Here is a 19,328-nt window from a genome sequence, read left to right as displayed (position 1 = left end):
AGCCACGTGTTTAAATCATCAAAGTAAATGTACATCAGCAACTTGCAGGGGAAACACATATCTTAATACACATGATACAAGTGTACACTTTCAGCAGGGATATGGTTTCCCTTCATTAAGGTAAATATTGACGTAGGTATGGTGCGTGAAACGTTTTGTGCATTGTGCCAATATAATTATGAAGAGGCTACTTAGTTTACCTCACATCGAGCTTTTAGCCAATATTCAGAATTACAGGTACAAGGAAATAGACTAACAAGCCGTCTCACCTGTGTGACTCCATTCCTATAAAGTCCACTATTTAGTTTACATTTTTTCTCCTCTGCCTCTCGGTCTCTCATCTTCCATCATAACTCTCCCCTTTCCTCCTACACTCATTCTTAATCCCTCCTGTCCTCTCTCCCTCTCTCCTTACACTTTCTCTCTCATTTTTCCTCTTTACGTTCTTTTTCCCTGGCCTAGCTGAATATCAACTTCTCTTATTACACTTTCGTTTCTCTTCTATACTTTCACTCGTGTTAGTTTCTTGTTCCTTAACGCCTCACCCACAGTCAGCGCAAGTCACAAACAGCATTCTAAAACACTCCACGAGCGACGCAATGAGGTTCCCGTTGCCTCCTGCACAATAAGAAGTAATTATGTTTCATAAGGGATTTTGCTTTGGGAAGAAGGGGGTTCTGAAGGGCTTTTCACCAGCTGAGGTTATTAGATCATGTCTGCCGTTGAAGAGGAGGGAGGAGGTAGTGATAAAGGTGGGGGAATGAAAGTCCATGAGACGGGGAGGTAACACGCTCGCTCAACGCCTCGCCATCGATTTTGTCAAAGTTCGAGTCCTGGATAGGAAAAGTCGTCTAGACATAAATCCTTAACTGTTTGTCCCTGTTCACCCGGCAGTAATTGGAGATCTGGAATACAATTAGCGACTCATCTTCTAGGGAAAAGAAGCTACGGGAAAAAAAAGTTCTAAGCCTGATAACAGGAGTCAGACATGATCTGTTGCTCACTCACCAAAACTGTGCAAGAAAAAATAATATAATAAAAGTGGAGCAGGTGGTTATGCTGAAGTGAGGCACGATGGAAGTATTTTACTAGCCTCGTACATGTATGATGTCAGCCAGTATCATGCTATTGTTTTCCCGATGGTACTTTTCAAGGCATTCCCGGACTAAAGAGGCTGTTTGTGTGTTAAGGCGCGAATAGTATTTTTAAGCTTGTGTTTGATCCTGATTACGTATGTGCAAGTATGTATACACGAGCTTATGTGCCTGTGCATGTGCTTATACTGCCACATACACACGTATGACGGGAATTCTATATCTGAGGCTAAATTTAGTACATATATGTACTATACTAGCTCTTGGAATGCCCCTGTTACCTAGCAGTAAATAGGTACCTGGGAGTTAGTCAGCTGTCACGGGCTGCTTCCTGGGGTGAGTGTGTCTGTGGTGTGGGAAAAAAGAAAACAAAAGTAGTTAGTAAACAGTTGATTGACAGTTCAGAGGCGGGCTGAAAGAGCAAAGCTCAACCCCCGCAAACACAACTAGGTGAATACACATCCCCAGGAAGCAGCCCGTAGCAGCTATCTAACTCCCAGGTACCTATATACTACTAGGTGAACAAGTGCATTAGGGTGAAAGAAACTCTGCCCATTTGTTTCCGCTACCGTCAGGGATCGATCACTGGTTCCTTGGACTACGAATCCCAAGCACTGTACACTCAGCAGCGGTTAGGTCAGGTGTGTGTGTGTATGTGTGTGTGTGTGTGTTGGGGGAAAGAAGGGCCCGGTGGGGGGTAAACACGGTAATTGCTCAACCATCCATCACCCCTACCAAATTGAAAACTGCCTCATCACAGCCTCTCAGCCGCCTGCGAGTAATGACCCATCCATCTAATTACCTCGCTTCGTCGTAACACCTCCCCTTCACCACTCCTGACGAAATACTCCCAACAAAACAACCTGAAATCCGACCTAGCTTAGTAGATGAAAAGAAAACTCCTCTGATGTAATTATATTTACAAATGTAATATTCTTAACACTGATCTTTACTTGATCGATGTTCAATTCCCGATTATCCAGGCGATTGGTCACCTTTAATTGCTTTCTCTTGATAATCACTTTACCTTATGGTTTGGTTCCCCGTTATGGGGCAGGAGGCTTATTAGGCTTGTCGAAATCTTCCCTTGTCGGGTGTAAAAGCAGTTCCTCTTTTTCAGTCCTACATTGTGGCTTGTTGAGCTTGAAACCGTTGCTCCTTGTTTGTGTTACATCTGAGCTTTTGAAGAAATGGTCTGAAGCAACATTTTACAAACAGTTCAGTATTTTAGGAGGCTCGATGAGATCCGCTGTTATGCTTGGGTTGCAGTGTTGTCAGCCCTGCGGCCTCCTACCATTCCTGGTTCGGGAGTTGACTGAGTTCTGGAATGATTTGTGTTGCCCGTTGTTGTGCTTTCTCGAAAGCAGCTATGCCCTTCTGAAGGACATTATATAGATACATAGTGCATTATATACAAATTTGGCGGGCAAATCTGGGTAGAGGCTGACGGCCATTATGACGTGGCGGTCTGGGATTGGTGGAGGTCGTGACGTGGCGGCCTGGGATTGGTGGAGGTCGTGACGTGGCGGCTACCATAATACACTTCGCCCGTGGTGGTTCAGCAGACAACAGCTCCTACATCTCTGCCAAGCTGATAACACGTCACCTCTGTTGCGGAATAGTTCACTGCTGTATAAGGTTAGTGGCATTGTCAGAATAGTATACAAGTTTAATTAAACCCGCCTACCTGCTGGATACAATGGCAAGACAATTTTCAGTTTCAAAATTCAGCTGGAAAAAATCTTCAGGAACAACAAGGGTGACTTTTGACAACTCGCCGGGTCCCGGTCCCCGTCGAGGCCACTAGGGATGATGGCCCTCAGGTAAATCCAGGTAAATATGTAGCATGCATGGCCAGCTCTCACCTCGGCTCCGTGAGACAATAGGAAAGGCTTACTTTTTTCAAATTGAAATATTTGGTAATTATGGAATATATTTGGACGAAAAAAATGCATTTGAATTGTATATGATGTTTGAAAAGAGCAATTAAATGTACAAAAAGCTACGTGAAATGAATACCAGTATTGTGTAGGCAATGTTCGTTAGTGATACCTCTGGACCCAACCATTGTAATGCCAACAATGTATCATATCTACATCCATAACATGCTATTTTTTATATACAAGATGCATAACAAATACTTTCACCCGGACTTCCCTACTACAACTATTTTTCTCTGTTAACTGTTATTTCTAACCCTAAAATATACATAGAGTATAAAAATATAGAAAAAAAGAGTATGTCGGTTTTGGCTTGTGAAAATTAATTGGAATGCACAAAATTAATATTGCTTACTATTCTGGTATAAAACAAACCCCTGCTAGCTAGCCTAGCCTGACCTCTGACCTGACCTGTAATCCTCACCTCTCATTCCTTTCTCTGAAGATAAAAAATTATCAGCCTTAAATGTCAAGCAGTACAGTACTTTATTATGCAGTAGACATTGTTTAAGTCTCATGCAGTACTTTATTATACAACATACATTATTTATATCTTAAGCAATCACTTCATAATACAGTTGACATTGTTTAAATATCTAGTGTTTTATAATACAGTAAACAATGTTAAATTATCAAGCATTATAATATTATAGACAGTTTAAATATTAAGCTGCAGTGCTTAATAATATATACTGTATATATATATTATATATATATATATATAATGTAATATATTCCTACATATATGTACATAAATTTATATAATATAAAACACTAATATACAACAAAGTATACTTAATAAACAGTATTGTAACACTTTATAAGACATCGGTCAATCATGAATCAATTCATTTGTTGACAAAACCAGTACAATATTTTTTTTACAATAAAGTAAACATTGTTTAAATCTCAAACAGTACTTTTAATACAGAAGACATTGCTTTATAATACAGTAGACATTGCTTTATAATACAGTAGACATTGTTTACCAGGATAAAGACTTGACCTGATGCAGATTATTTATACAATATATTTATAATGTATCTTTTATCTTTATGCAGATTTTATGTATGCAGTTTAAACAATAACTATTATTGCTAGGAATTGCTGAGTAGTTAGAGATTTCGTATTGCTATTATGAATACAGTTGTATACATATATTTAGGTAACTTCGATAAGGATATCTTATGATTTTGTTATACTGTATCTGTTTCTTCCTCAAGGTTACCATTCAGATACGCAACATACTGACTTGAGACTTTAAAACACTTAAATTCAAATATACAAGGTATAGCTTATATTAACATTAAGTAACATTTCGTTTTACTTTGCAGCTTCTTGAGAAATTGAAATAAGTTTATTGATGTAAAATACACACAAAGGGATGAGGAAGCTCAAGCTATTCTCACCGAAAGCCTCGTCATATTGACTCCAATCCTTTAGCACTTAACTATAAAATGCATTTACCATAATTAACATAAATTTGAAAGTCAAGAGAGTAGGTAATAGTTATTAAGGTGCCACAGTTTAGCTGTTAGTTATTTATGAGTTATCTCAGATATGAAAATATAAATTACTGTACATCCAATTTTAATGACGATTGTTTGAGCAAATCCGTATCAACATTACTGCTGATACTAGCGACTTTGATACGGATGTAAGAATATTGCATTAGAATAGATGTGCATTAGAATATTGTAAGTCCATTAAATGGACTTGTAAGGGAGTGTAACTCCAACTTTTTTTTTGCTTATTTATACGAAGATTTCAAAGGAAATCCGGAAGACTGTGAGCATCAGGCTTTACTTCGCGAGGCGACATCCTTCACCCACACCTCCAGGGTATTAAAACAGACCTACCAACACACACACACACACACACACACACACACACACACACACACACACACACACACACACACACACACACACACACACACACACACACACACACACACACACACACACACACACACACACACACACACACACACACACACACCTACCTACACACACACCTACCTACACACACACACACCTACACACACACACACCTACCTACACACACACACACCTACCTACACACACACACACACACCTACACACACACACACCTACACACACACACACCTACACACACACACACCTACACACACACACACCTACACACACACACACCTACACACACACACACACACACACACACACACACACACACACACACACACACACACACACACACCTACACACCTACACACACACCTACACACACACACCTACACACACACACCTACACACACACACCTACACACACACACCTACACATACACACCTACACACACACACCTACACACACACCTACACACCTACACATACACACCTACACACACACACCTACACACACACCTACACACCTACACACCTACACACACACCTACACACCTACACACACACCTACACACACACACCTACACACACACACCTACACACACACACCTACACACACACACCTACACACACACACCTACACACACACCTACACACACACACCTACACACACACCTACACACACACCTACACACCTACACACCTACACACCTACACACACACACACACACACACACACACACACACACACACACACACACACACACACACACACACACACCCACCAGCAGCTCCCTCCGTGTAAATGATACTAATGCTGCGGCATTACGCTTTATGTGGGAAAAGCTAAAATAATGTATTTGTATGCGAAGCCAGGGATTTGCTGGACAGTATGGCTAAGAATGTTATTACAAAAACAAGGAAACAACATTTTCGTTATATTTAATATAATTGTCAACATTTTCGTTTCATACTTAATTAAATTTTTTTAGATTCGTTTGTACGTATATACTACAGAAATTTGATATATATATATTACCATGGATTGCAGTGTTGCAAAATGACAAGGATTATGGACTTAACGAAAAGTCACTTGGCTGGACTCACGAGAAAAATTTAAATAAGCAAATAACTGCATAGTTAAACTCCCCCACCTCGTTATCCTACCAGAAAGCGTAAATAGGGGCGAGTTCACTTGGCATTTAACCCCAAAAATCGCCCTTCATATATCTAAAGGATAGCATCATAGTCCAACAGAATGACGTATGCTGATGCGATTACAGAGTTAATTGAAGTTAAACCGATTAATTAAAAGGTTATTAGTGATTAGGGCAGTGGTCTGGAAGTTATATGGCACACTTCCTGACATGTGGTTGGTGACTATGGCCATATATTTTAATATTTATTATCGTAGATCGTATCGTATTAAAGTGCGTGTTTGCCGCTTCCACAAATATGAACAATAACACCGTAAACACATACATAACAGTGCCGAACTCTCAGGTTAGCCAAATAATTACTGACTCTTAGGTTAGCCAAACAATTACTGGACTCTCAGGTTAGCCAAACACTTAATGGACTCTCAGGTTAGCCAAGCACTTACTGGACTCTCAGGTTAACCAAGCACTTACTGGACTCTCAGGTTAGCCAAACAATTACTGGACTCTCAGGTTAGCCAAACAATTACTGGACTCTTAGGTTCTCTAGATGCTGGACTCTCAGGTTCACTAAGCACTTATCGAACTCCCAGGTTCTAAACACTTGCTCGACTCAGGTCGTATGACACACGATACTTAACACTCTCACAGCTAAACACTTGCGGGGCGCTCGTAAATCAAGAGTAAACATTGTCGAAATATGTAAAACTATATACGGAGTGGGTAGACAGCAAGATGTTTTGCTGAAAAATAAGTACTCAACTAGTTGTGCTTGCAGGGGTTGAGCTTTGGCTCTTCGATCCTGCCTCTTAACTGTCAATCAACTGGTGTACAGATTCTGGAGCCTATTGGGCTGTATCAATTCTACATTTGAAACTGTGTATGGAGTTTGCCTCCACCACATCACAGCCTAATGCATTCCATTTGTTAACTATTCTGACTGTCAAATTATTCCGTCAATTCCCCTGAAAAATCTGTAGGTGGTTATCATGTCTCCCCTCACTCTTCTGTCTTCTAGGGACGTGAGGTTTAGCTCCCGCGGCCTTTCCTCGTAACTCATACCTCTCAGTTCTGGAACTATTCTGGTGGCATACCTCTGAATCTTCTCTTTGTCTTGTGTTTAATTAGGTATGAACTCCAGGCTGGTGCTGCATACTCTAGGATTGGTCTGACATAAGTGGTATACAAGATCCTGAACGATTCCTTACACAAGTTTCTAAAGGCAATTCTTATGTTGGCCAATCTAGCATATGCCGCTGATGATATCCTTTTGATTTGTGCTTCTGGGGACAGGTTCGGTGTGATATCAGCCCCCAGACCTTTCTCTCTATTTGACTTGCACGATTTCACCTCCCAGATGGTACCTTGTGTTCAGCCTCCTGCTCCCTTCGCCTAATTTCATCACTTCACACTTTCCTGAGTTAAATTTTAGTAGTCATATTCTAGACCATTCCTCCAGTTTGTCCAGATCGTCCTGTAGTCTCTGTTTATCTTCATCTGTCTTGATTCTTCTCATAATTTTTGCATCTTCAGCAAACCTCGAGAGGAATGAGTCTATACCCTCTGAAAGATCGTTTACATATATCAGAGTCCAACCACTTAGGCTGGACGGTAGAGCGACGGTCTCGCTTCATGCAGGTCGGTGTTCTATCCCCGACCATCCAAGTGGTTGGGCACCATTCCTTCCCACCTTCCCATCCCAAATCTTCATCCTGACCCCTTCCCAGTGCTATATAGTCGTAATGGCGTGGCGCTTTCCCCTGATAGTTCCCTTCCCTTTCCTTACATATACTGTATCAGGAACAGGCTGGGTCCGAATACAGTCCTGTGGGCCTTCGTTGGTGACATCTCGCCACTCTGATGTTTCCCCCCCTCACAGTTACTCGCTGTTTCCTGTTGCTTTGATACTCCCTTATCCACTGGAGCACCTGACCCTTTTATGGGGTACAGTGTCAAAAACTTTCTGACAGTCCAAGAAAATGCAGTCTGCCCACCCTTCTCTTTCTTGCCTAATTTTTGTCGCCTGGTCATAGAATTAGAAGAATCTAAAAGAATCATAGAATCATAGACACACAGAAGTGAGTCACTACATCACTTGTTGTTAAGCTTCGCATTATTTTTTACTTAGGTTACATGTGCTACTACAGTCTGTAACCTCGCGTGTACATATAACATACAACTATACAGTTTCACCAAACTGAACTGTAGTTGTTTATCGACAGGGTTGAGGGTCGCTTGGCGCGGAGTCATCAACTACCCAATATAGTTGAATTAGGAGTTTATTGAAATATTGGACAAAATGAACGACCAAACATGCTGACTTTTTCATTCATATACCACTAACTGATGAGCTTCGCGCCACGATGATTTCACCTGACTATTTTCCATCGGAAATTAAACCAAACTGAGAACTCTGATTTACAGTGTCTGATACATTCGCTAAATGTATAATTTCGAACTCTGTCTTTCATACAGAGTTTTAAATGAAAAACAAGTCCGTATGAAACAAGTATTGTATGCTATCCTGTGTGTTTTTACTTAAAAATTATGGATATTAAAATGATGCACTGTCTATTAAATAATATTTAATCTGTTCATCGAAATATCCTAAAGTACTGTTTTAAAACTATTGTAATTTTTTTTTTTTTTTCCTGATCGTGGCTCTTTAGGACGATAATTTTTTAAACCTAAAGCCAGAAAGACCCAGCACATTCTCCGAAAAAAGTACTTATTGGTACTTTTCACGAAATACTTAATATATGTAATGATGAACCACCAGAAAGTTGACTTGTAATTTTGAATTTGAGCAAACCGGAAATGTTTTTAATAGCAACATAAGTATATGATAATGTAACCTCTCTCATCACTCCTAGGGCTAATACACGCTAAGGCTCAATATAATACATATTCGTAGGCTTTAGAATATTTAAGTTTAATTTGCAGCCTTATTTATTTGGGATTCCATAAAATTAAAAGTACAACAAGAGGTGTTCAGCCTTACCTAGAATGAATCCAACAATCGCCTCCGGCATCAACAACAAAAATTGCTTAACTTTCGGGTTCATATTTACTACTTGGTGAACAGCGGCATCAGGTTAAATGAAATGTGTCCATTGTTATGAAGGAGGCTGGAAGCCTCATCGTAAAAAACGTCTTTCAGTCATTTAAATGTTAGTTGGTATCCTGGATTCGTGGAGTTTGGAGGAGCTAGTGTTTTGTTGGCTGATTATTGCTATGTTAGAACGACACGTAGACTTTTGAAGTGTTGTGGAAATTCTCACCAGCCATAAGGTAAACTCCCCATATTACGTTAGCAGGTAGTAATTTACTAAAAGGGGTAATGCTTGAATGCAATTTTTTCTGTATTGTCTCAAGGGAAGATGGTGCTGAGTTTAGTCTCGTGGTGCCTTTTGCTTCTTAATTTCTGCCAGAATAAATATTTTTCTGGCATCTGATGGGATTCAACTTACCTTAATTGTTATTGCTGCACTTTTTTTCAGGTTTATTCCTGCGCGGGCCTTAAGCCTCTGGCTGGCCCACTAAGTGTTGCTTGTTTCTGTTTTACTTGGGCGGAGTATGAGTATTTATGACTCGTATGGTCGTTTCAGTAAGATTTTGTCCGATGTGTTTAACAACTTCTTATGTCTTGTTGTCCTTTTATTTTCCCTCATTTGAAAAAGGCTTTCCCTTTTCACTTTGTCAATACCTTCAGCATTGTGTATGTAGTGATCATGTTTTCTCTCTTCAAGTTGGATTGATTTCCCTTTATCCTGTCTTCGTATTGACCAATGGCAGTCTTATTGTTAATACATATAGCCACTTATATCCGTATTGTCCGGGTGTTTCCTCCTCTTAGTGCCACTAACCCAATCACCGGCCTCCACAACTCTTTCATCAGCGGTAGTGGGACGTGACCTCCCGGGAATTGAATGTGCCATATGGCCACTCACATCTAGCTGGAGACTCACCTGAGAGTTCTGGCCCTGGTGGACTCACCAGAGGCCTTTGGCTCTCGAGGAGACTCACCCCAGGTCTCCCACACCCAACTGGTGACTCACCCAGGTCTCCTACTCCCAGCTGGTGACTCACCCAAGCCTCTGACCGGGGCGATGATCGGCGAATGTCATGATGCCTTATCAACGCAAGGATTACACACCTTGCCTCTGTGAATGTAGGTGTTGACTTCTTAATGTGGGTGATAACATATGTGAATATCGGTGTTTATCTCCCAACTCTTTCCACACATTTGTATCTCTGTTGAGACCATGTATGCAGTCAACGCCTTCTTCACGAGGGTGCTGACTTTCGTACCTCTGTGACAGGTGGATGACCTGTCAGCACCTATGTGATTGGCGGATAAGTTATTTAACACCTCTGTTATTGAGTAAGGACACAGTCAGCACCTCCTGTAGCTGCACCGTTCCTGCCACAGCACAAAATACGTGTATAACGGAGTTACTCAAGTATGCTTTCCCTGCGCTTCCCTAAACAAGTAATTTGCATTACTGCCAAACAGTTAAAGTATTGTTTAAAGAATACTTAAAAAGAGACGCTTATTAAGTGCTGGACATAAAATCGTCATTATGTAAATGTAGAGATCACTCGTGTGCAGTTAAAAAGAGGCGAGGGATAGGGAGGAGGGATTGTGTTGTCCAGGGCTGGGGTGTGATGGAGAAGGGGAGGGGTGTGAGGGAGGAGGAGAGGGGTATGAGGGAGTAGGAGAAGAGAGAGCAATATATAGGAGAAGAGCAGAACAGTTAACAGTGGAACAGATCTGGGTGAGGCAATTACCAGTCTGCCAGACACAGTAGAATTCACACCTCAGACAGGCGCTAGCAAGGATTAGGTCAACGGCCAGGTCCGGTCTGGTCAGCTGTGCAGATCATAAGGCTGTTAGTTATGTTGTGGCCTTTCTTGTCCGCTGGGGATTACCATTCTACATCAATGGATGCTGAAAGATCTTCTACTTCCCACGTTGCATATAAATAAGATCAATTAGAGATTGAGGACATAGAGTGAAGACTTTGGGGTGTGGCCGTATGTGTTGAGTTCCTTTGGATACAAACATAAGAGTACCTCGAGTGAGATTTGGTGGGAACTGAGTACTGTCCACTTGTCCTTGTAACTTATATCAATTCAGTTTGTCTCTATTAAGGACCCATAGTTAGGAAACTTCATCTAAAGATATAAATAAACTGATGTTTACACTATCAAACCTCTTGTGTGTTAATTGTATATATTGATGGGCTTACCACCCATTTCGACCTATTAAACTAGTTCCCTTAATTGTCAAGCATTTCTCCCTCATCAGTCAGTATGAACATTGAGCTATAGTGAGCCCGTAACAGAGAAGAGGCTTTTGTTGTTGTTTTAGATCACAGCTACTCTGAACAAGTTCCAAGTAGCACGGGCTATGGTGAGCCCGTAACTTACCTGGCACAGGAGCGGGGCAAGAAGCACGGGCTATGGTTAGCCTAAGAGAAGAGGCCTAAATAAATCCGTTTATATGTGTAGCTGTATGGTCAGGTTATGTGAGGAGAGGGGAGGGGGGTGTTATGAGGGAGCAGGAGAGGGGGAGGAGAGGCGGAGGTGCGTTGTGAAGGTCGAGAGGAGGGGACTGTGTTGTGGGGGAAGAGGGGAGGGGGTGTGTTGTGACGGAAGAGGGGAGGGGGTGTGTTGAGAGGGAGGAGAGGAGAGGAGGGGATGCGAGAAAATCAGTAGGAGCCGTGTTGAAGATTCGAACCTATGCTCCGGGTACTCCCAAGATTCTCAATGATACAACACGTTAATGTGATTTCTGTGTGCATTGCAACAGGAGTGTTGTGGGGGAGGAGGGGATGGGGGTGACGGTGGTCAGGGAGTCATTGAGGTTGTGGGGGGTAGGCCGCTGGCCACAATACATAACCAGCACTGTGGTTGAGATAGGCTAGAGTGGATGTAATGGCGCCAGAGGGATGACAATAGGCGGCACCAGGCCCCCCTTCACTGACGGAACAATGGAGAGAGTGCGTGTGTGTGTATGCTTATTAGGCGACGATGGTGAGTTAATGAGGCGAACGGCCGTAATGAGAGATGAGGAGACGAACGTGAGTAATTAGATGTGGAAGAGAACGTGTGGAATGACCTAGATATTTCACCTAAGGTGCGAACCCCTTCTAATCACACCTTGCTTTATTGTGTTCAATAAAAATTATAACTGTATATCATATACAATTTTTGTATTCTGGTATATTATTACTTTCCCTCCTCGCCTAATTTATGTATTGGTGTGAAACCATTTTTATATCCGTAAGTTCAAGCGCATTTAGACCGTCAGTTTTGTTTCTACGATTCTGCAATATGTGTAATACTATATATCTCTAGTTGTTATGCTTATGAATGTGTGTTTGTGTTCAAACTTTGATATCGGAAGTACTTCTTAAAGTTTTCATATTTTACGCCATAATGTTTCTGGGGTTTACAACTTTACTCGTCCCAGCACTGTCCTCACACTTAATGCTCCGCAATTTTGACGCTATCAATCGTAGTTTCAAAATTTCTGCCGTTTAGTGGAAAAAAGAATAAAACTCGCTGTATAATGTATTATTGTTATTATAAATTAACCAATGTTTCGAACCTACATGGTTCATTTTCTAGTAAGGAATGACAAGACACGAGGAAATATCTATTTTATAATACTGGGAAATCAGTTACACAGTTATGTTAGCTGTTTGTTGTTTTAGATTTAGCTACTCAGAACGGTATGTCCAAGTAGCACGGGCTATACTGAGTCCGATTATGTTAGGTGAATGGCCAGGGGAAATAAGAATAGAGGGGAAAGTGAGTTGATGGGGCCAGTAAACTAAGCGTACGAAGTTATGAGGTGATGGGTAATGAGAACTCATAATTGTAGTGGGCATGGCGTTTTGGGCAGTGACGTCATCGTTGGGTTATTCCCGTTCAGGTCTTGTTGATCTCACTCTCATGGTGGGGAGAGTGAATAATTCTGTCATCTGAACATAAGTTTTGAAAGTAAATACTGTATCTGAATTCACTATTATTTAAACTAATGCTAAAGTCTATGACCTCGGGGCAGAAGATCCACAGACTTCGTACAGGTGCACTGGGGCATTGCCCCCACATGACTTTCTCGATAAAATCACCATTAATCCTGCAGAGGCCAGAGGTAGCCCCAAACGTTCTAGCAAAGTAGTATTTGCTGTTATGAACATCTTTATTGACAAAACATATAATTTTACCTGATCGGAATAATTCAGTTAGGTTTTGTGAGGATGGTGCTCGTATTCACTGCCGCACAGGACAAAGGACCATATACAAGACAATAGGTCTGAATTGTAGATTGGAGCACATACATAGTTCATGAGGCTACCATCTACTACAGCACACATTATACATGTTTCAATTTTGAAATGAAACCACACAAGGCAGGGATGGATTCGTAAGAGATGCAGCTTAAAACAATCTCTAATCTTTAATATGGATAAACAAAATTAGAATAGACTGTTAAGGTGTATTCGAATATACCACATTCAATAAAATAGTTATAGTTGATTGTATAACAAGCCAGGAGGTCTATAATCTGTTATATTTTCACTTTAAATAATAGTCTTCAAGTGAATACCTTAACAGTTTATCACGAAGTTTACAATCTGAATATTCTGGTAGTGGTTCAGCCTCACTAACCTGCCAGATGTGCTTATAGCCTAAGCGAATTCGCTCAATGTCTGGTCCGGTTACTGTGCTGACCATATTACTATCTTTTATTACAAAAGCTTTTAATACTGCACCTTTCAGGTCTTTGGGCATTTGTAGTATATGTTTTCTTTCCTGCAAGCCTCGTGAGCCAATCCAACCACAAAATCATGCATTCCAATCCCAACAGTTCTCATTGTATATAATTCTGCTTTTCCTTGTGTTTTACTGTAATTGTATACACTGTTCTAATTCTATCTTTATTTTTATGTTATTACAAACTCCCTCACCTTATCTCTCCCACTTGTACTTTATCTCTCCCTGTTTCTCCCTCACGTTATCTCTCGCCCTCACCTTATTTTACCCTTTCCTTATTTCTCCCTTCATTTCCTTATCTCTCCCTCGTCTCTATCCGGTGGTGGTTCTGGCCTCTCTCCACGTCATGTCCCTCTGGTGTTCACTTAGTGAATTAATTACCATCATCAATTTGAGTCGTAGCTGGATGCCAAGTCGACTTAATTCCACACTAACTTCATTTTAAAGTGGAATTCGCAATATATTTCGACTGTATATTGTATATTTATTGGAACACTGCGTGTTTTGGCAAATACAAAAAAAGCCGAGCGCAATAACAGTGTGGTGCTGTGAAGAGCTAAACTTAATTTTATATATATTTCATGTAAAGTATTTTTTATACTTCAACAAATTTATCTGGCGATAAGAAATTTACAAGTCTAATTAAGGGTGAATAAAGAACACCCGTTAAATGTATTAAATACATTAGAAGTAAAAAATTAAATACATTGGAACATTTTAGCTGAATATATATACAATACATGTTGACAAATTGTACACGGTCGTCAACAGCGTACAAATTGGAGTGCTTTAAGGGAATTTATTAAGACTAAATGTTTTCGTATTTTCGTACTGATGATCGTCGGCCTCTATAGGTATGGAGTGATGGTCATTGTTCGCACGCTTAGGGGTACGCTGAAGCATTTCAAAGTAGACGTTTGTCTCATCATGAGCTCATCATCACACCTGTCATGCTCACCCATGTCGGCTCCTGTTGTCTGAGCCACATAATGCTAAACAATCTTTTGTAATACGTTGGCAGACATTAATGGATTATCGTAAATCAAGAAATTGAGATGAAATCTAAGTTTTCTGCTTTCATGTATAGACGAGATTGACGTCTGATGCTGCGGTAGTTGGTGCATTATTTGTGAGGTGATAATGGAGAGTGGTGGTGATGGTGGTGTGGTGGTGGTGGTTGTGGTGATGGTGGTAGTGGTTGTGGTAGTGGTGGTGGTGACGGTGACGCTGTTACGCGCCGTGGCCACAAAGGTCGGGGGTGAAGGCCACACAGGCGGTGATGCTAAGCTACAGTGGTTCACGAGGGACGAGTCTGGGTGATGGAAGCTTCACCACCACCTGCAAGGGAACGTTAATTATCTTCACACGCCACCTTAAATACCTGGGATTTTGGACAGATGCCCACGCGCACGCTTGCATTTACTCACGTGAACGCACGCAACTACATCTATTATTACTGTGCAACAGGTAACTCGTGTATGTTATTTATAATAGTTATTGTGTAGTGCATTATACCTTTAGTGTCCGCTTAAGCTTGTGTTCCCCTTTGGTACCGCCATCCTCACAACAACAATTTTGCAAAAAATTCTTATTTCTTATCCAAAATTTCTGTACAGTTTCCCTTTCAGCACACACATAGCATTATCTAGTAGTTCTTAGGAAGGTAAATGTTGAGAAGGCACTCCAGCGACCCTGCTGGTGCTACATCCTTGCTCTTGTTGTTTAAGATATATCTGATGTATTCTGATTTATCTACATGCTAAGCTAACACTCTTGGGCAGTGCGTTTATATATATGTTAAATTAGAATGTTTTGTAGTATTTATTGTTTGGTTTGGTTGTTCTTGCGTCTCATTGGGGAAATTTAGTGTAATATAGATTTTGAATATAAATTTATTTTAAAGGTTTAAATTAAGTAGGATTGACCAATGTATCTTGTAGATGTGTTGAACTGGTAACCTGATCACATTTTCTTTGTTTTATGTTTTTCTCGTATTCGTTCTGCCCCCTGACACTGTCTCCCCTTGTTCCCTCGTCTGGCTTGGCCTGTGTATCTCCCCAAATCTCTGCTTCACGCCCATTTCCAGTTCTCTTCCCCACGCCACCTATCTGCAAATTTCCTCGCTAACACGACCTGTGTTGAGGCTCGTGCCACTCTCCCCCACTCCACCCATCTTCGCTCTTACCTCTTCCCCCCTCCCTACCATTTCCCAAACCCCCTGTCCACACCCCCTCCTACTTCCCCCACCCCGACCACAACCTAAATTGGCGGCCGACAGGAAGAAATATGGCACGTATCTCGGTGATGAAAATGAAGTGATTCTTACTAATTACAGGCCACAATATAATCTGTTGTGCCAACCCCTCCCTCCTACCCGTCTCCATCCTCCCAAAAATGCTGAATTTAAAAAGTAGCAGTTCATCCGTGCTAATGGACGCTCCATTGCCCCTCTCCCCGTTATCAAACCTGATTTTTTTTCTTTGTACCTCATGAGTGGACCGCGAGGGTCGCGTGTTCAGCCCTGGATGGAGAGAGTAAACTGAACTATACGTTTCTGTTCATCACTAGATGCTGCGCCCGTCACAACGTGTCCACCAAATTTGTTTATTCTTGGTGGGTGTGACGCTGTCAAGTGAAAAGTTATTTTAGCCTTTCGGGCTTGGGTAGATCAACGGCATCGCTTCTTGCAGGGTTCAGGTTCTATTCATGATCGTCTTTGTGGCTAGGCATCGTTCCTTCACTCCGTCTTCATATCTCAAGTGGTATAGGGTCATTCAGTACTGGCTTAGCGCTTTCTAGAGATAATTACCTTAACACAGCAGCTATTCCTTCGACCTTCCTGCGTGAAAACCTAAGGTCGGGTATTGTAAATTCTGTCATTAAAGTGACTCGATTTTTAACAACTTGTTTATGATGCAAAAATAACTCAGAATCATACCCTCCGTGAAAGAGGTTTTGATTGCTTTGATGTCTTTAGTAATGGGATGGGATTCGTGACATATAGTTAGGGAATGATCAGTGGCTCCTGGTATTGATAAAACCAAATCAGGAACAAAATGTCAGAAAAAGGCAGAAACTAATGGGGTCAGCTAGGGGAAGGGGACACTTAGCGTGAAGAGACGCAGATGGAGTAGTGAGGGAGAGGAGACAAGTACATATGGAGTAGTGATGTAGAGGAGACGAGTACATATGGAGTAATGATGTAGAGGAGACAAGCATAGATGTAATAGTGATTTAGAGGAGACGAGTGCATATGGAGTGATGTAGAGGGGATGAGCACAGATGGAGTGGTGAAAGAGAAATACAAATACTGATATTGATCTTGAAATGCGTCTAAACAAGGAGCAGCGGAGGAAATTATCAGGGGAAAGCACCAATCTATTACGACTATATTACACTTGGGGAAACAAGAAGTGAATAGAGATATTATTGAGATATTGATATGGTTTACATATAAACAGTGAAAAACATTGATAGTCACACGAAACAACAATGTTACATGGAATATATATAAAGTTGGAGAAATGGTAGAGACAAGACAGCAAACATAACAGATAACCGAAGATAACATATATGTACCGAAGGGCGGCAGATTATTTTAAACAATAAAAGATGAAGGTCTAGGACAAGAGATGAGGCTTTTGCCTTGATTGCATCGCTGCTTCCTTGGTTGCACCGCTGCTGCCTTGGTTGCACTGCTGCTGCCTTGGTTGCACCGCTGCTGCCTTGGTTGCACTGCTGCTGCCTTGGTTGCACCGCTGCTGCCTTGGTTGTACCGCTGCTTCCTTGGTTGCACCGCTGCTGCCTTGGTTGCACCGCTGCTGCCTTGGTTGCACCGCTGCTGACTTGGTTGCACTGCTGCTGCCTTGGTTGCACCGCTGCTGCCTTGGTTGCACCGCTGCTGCCTTGATTGTACCGTTGCTGCCTTGGTTGCACCGCTGCTGCCTTGATTGTACCGTTGCTTCCTTGGTTACACCGCTGCTGCCTTGGTTGCACCGCTGCTGCCTTGGTTGCACTGCTGCTGCCTTGGTTGCACCGCTGCTGCCTTGATTGTACTGTTGCTGCCTTGGTTGCACCGCTGCTGCCTTGGTTGCACTGCTGCTGCCTTGGTTGCACCGCTGCTGCCTTGATTGTACCGTTGCTGCCTTGGTTGCACCGCTGCTGACTTGGTTGCACCGCTGCTGACTTGGTTGCACCGTTGCTGCCTTCGTTCCACCGCTGCTGCCTTAGTTGCACCGCTGCTCCGCCTCAACTGTGTCTTGACTGAAGGATCTTGCAAACATTTGTCCCATGAATTTTGTAGGCAATGTTTGGCATGGAGGAGCTAGTAGCCTCAGTCTATGACTAAGAGGTGCAAGTGGGCAAAAATGCAATTGTGGTGATAAAGGAGACGAGAGACAAAAAAATCAACAGCGAAATGATGCAAGAAGCAATGGATGAATTTGACGGTTGATGCAGACTTATTGGAGACTTGGGGACAGGTGGAGTCAGCTATGTTTGGATTAAAACTTAGGGCCGGGAGAGTTGGCTATGTTTTACACTAAGATTTGCTTTGGTGTTCGGCTTAAGACCTAATAACCTGTGGTTGCCTCAGAGGCAACCACAGTCGCTTATTGACCAACTAGCACTTATACCTTAGTTGTGAATGTCGTCCAGGACTTCAGTAAACTCTTGAGTGTGTATACACAGAGAAGGTGGGTATACCTCGGTGTATATACTCCTCGTTGTTTTAGAGCTGCGGACTGTGACGTCATTATAATAGCCCAGCAGATGAGCTGACTGTAGGCATGAGGGTGAAGGTGCCATCGATTACTACTCCCGTCAAAAATGCAGCGATGTTGTATAATCAGAAGCGTCACAACTTGGGCAACGCACTTAACCTACCGGAGCCGATAATCATTAGTTCCAGGAAGCGTCAATGTTGCGGTGATTTTAATTTACCTAAACCACAGCAATTTTTACTGTGGGGTCGATAGCCTAAAACATGTAGAGCTCGGCAAGAGGACAGGCTCAAGTAAATTATTAATTTGCGTTCAGGTGTGAAGCAAAAATATGAAAGTAATGAATATATATAGTCTTTCTAACAAATATATAATATTTTGTTATGTAAATTGGAGATATCTGTTGAAAAGAACGTTTCCATAAGCCGGTGAATGTTAATAAGAAACAAGCATGTAAGCTTTGGATATAGTACTAATTAACATGTAAGCTGTATATAAAGTATTAATTAGCATGATACAAGTTGCCTTATCTAGAATTTGATATGTTTCATTTATAGTTCAATTTAAATATAAACATTTGCGTTTGTTAGACGTATGAAAGTTTGTCTTGAAATAAATATAAAGTACAGAACTGGTTTAATTATTTTATTATATTTGTCAGAAGCAAAGTGGAAAGGTTGCTTCGAAGTTTGTCCTGTTACATTAAGAACAGCTCTTCTCTGTGTGTTTTTTTTGTGTTTTT

General features: G+C 41.5%; 1 protein-coding gene across 1 annotated transcript in view; it reads left to right on the top strand.

Moving 5' to 3' along the window:
* The first annotated feature begins 2,647 nt into the window (after positions 1–2,647).
* The window catches only part of LOC123772422 (uncharacterized), a 249,805-nt gene continuing 233,124 nt past the window's right edge, over positions 2,648–19,328 (top strand). Inside the window, exon 1 of the mRNA XM_069325898.1 lies at positions 2,648–2,732. The gene's annotated coding sequence lies outside the window, so the exon portion shown is untranslated. The remainder of the gene's footprint in view (positions 2,733–19,328) is intronic.

Source organism: Procambarus clarkii, chromosome 17 (genome assembly GCF_040958095.1).
Source record: "Procambarus clarkii isolate CNS0578487 chromosome 17, FALCON_Pclarkii_2.0, whole genome shotgun sequence".
NCBI lineage: Eukaryota > Metazoa > Arthropoda > Malacostraca > Decapoda > Cambaridae > Procambarus > Procambarus clarkii.
The sequence above is the reverse complement of the archived record's forward strand: the minus strand, read 5'-3'. Positions and strand labels throughout refer to the sequence as shown.